Source organism: Limulus polyphemus, unplaced genomic scaffold, assembly GCF_000517525.1.
Source record: "Limulus polyphemus unplaced genomic scaffold, Limulus_polyphemus-2.1.2 Scaffold455, whole genome shotgun sequence".
In the NCBI taxonomy this organism is placed as follows: Eukaryota; Metazoa; Arthropoda; class Merostomata; order Xiphosura; family Limulidae; genus Limulus; species Limulus polyphemus.
This window is the reverse complement of record NW_013666065.1, coordinates 516,122-518,111: the sequence shown is the minus strand read 5'-3', so window position 1 is coordinate 518,111 and position 1,990 is coordinate 516,122.

Here is a 1,990-nt window from a genome sequence, read left to right as displayed (position 1 = left end):
TTGTTGTTGGAAATGTAATGTAAGATATTGTCGTATCACTGTGGATTATTGTCTCTATCGTAATATTTAAAATTAACAACAGTTTGTAGTCAAAAGTTTAGTTAAAATCAACTGTGAATACAAGTCAGTATTCTACTAGAGATAGTTTTCAGATGTCGTATGCTTAAGTTGAAATTAACAAGCGCATTAGAAATTGAAAAACAAACACTACTATACAACGGGATCATATTGAAAAGATCGTGTATTTTCTGATATGATATTAATATGAGGTAGGTATTTTTTAAAGTAGCAAGTAAAAGCACGTGCAGGAAAAGAGTTGGAAATAGGGCGTAAATCTCGAACCTTCAAGTTCTCAGTATGGCACGTTAGCCACGACTTGCCCAAGAAAAAAAAAGAGAAAAATTGACCTTTTATGCGGTCTTCTCACAAAGAAAAAATGGTTATTGCTGTCTATTTCTGTTTTTCATTTCGCAATGATTTAAGCTCTTATTATTTTATTTTCAAGGTAATTTAAGCTTTAGTCTAAGAATCCTTGAAAACAGAAGTAGAAACTTTGAGTTAAAAAATTAATTAAGGTTTGTTTAAATAATTCACATCCTTCAATAGTAAATTCAACATTGTTTACCTCATATGTTCTTTATGACCCACACCCTTTTCCAGTGCTTTTAACATAATTTGTATCGATCATTATGTGCAAACCATATAACACCTCGTTAACACTGTAAATCATTAATCTATTTTGTATATAATTTTTATCCACTCCTGCACTCTAGTGGCTCAGCGGAAGTCTGTGGGCTTGTAACGATAGAAATCAGGATTCGATACCAAGGTGGCCAGAGCACAGTTAGCTTACTGTGTATCTTTGCGCTTAATAACAAACAAATCCTAATAAATTCTCTCCCTCTCAGTGACTGAGCGATAAACTTGAAGGCTCATAACGCTAAATATTGCGGCGGGCATAGCACAGGTATTCCATTGTGCAGCTGTGTGCTTAACAGCAAACGGACAAAATCTTAATGAATTCAATTATACCTTACTAGCAGAGTATCCGGAATTGCTCGGATGAAAATGGCTTTAAATATCCTAAGTTATTTTGATTAAATCAGCCATATTAATATTGATGTTTTGACAAAAAAACAAAATTATTTCTTTACCTAACTAAATAGTTTGAATAAAATCAATAAAAATAACAATGTGCGAAAAAACAAAATAAACATTTGCTAAAGCTATATTAATCAAAGCAAAACCGGCTACTTTGCTCTTGCTTCTTGCATATGTTTTGCGTGACCTTTAAAGTTTCCAAAACAAAATTCCTTACCTTTTGGTGTCCTGATTTCTGCTGTGCGGTCAAGTGTAGTTTGCAGCATATTCTGACTTTATTACCGTTCCATTTAGTGAAGAATTGATTTATTCTATTCTCGTTGCAGTACAACGTAAATGAAAATTTGCCGATACCAAACGTTTTTGTAAAGTCATCGTATAGTTGATTATTGCGAGTACACGCAAGCAAAGCAAAATATATGAATGAAGCAAGACTATTTAGTTGAGGGTGTGTGTGCATGCATGTTCGAGAGAAAGCAACAGCTTTTTTTCAGTTAAGGGGAGTTAGAGAGGAGGCGTGTATGTGTAGAAGAAAGCGAGAGGGAGGGAAAGAGCAAAAATGAAATCTTAACGAAGTTTTTAAATCGTCTTAACACAAAATTAATCGTGGATAGAATGATTAGAAATTCTCACAGAGAAGAAACGTAAATAATAGCCTTCTTGATCACACATTACCAAAATATCCGGCTTTTTCAACTTGAGACCAATTGGTCGTCCTGTTTGCCAAAAATTGCTATATTGGTTACTTTGGCCTCAATTTGCGGTCTCACATAAAGTTGTATCTGTACCCCGAATTTGGAGTTTGTAGCTTTAGAGATGTGGCCGTACATAAGGCACAGATTCAGAAAAAGAGAGACATTCGCGCTTTTATATATATATATATATATAT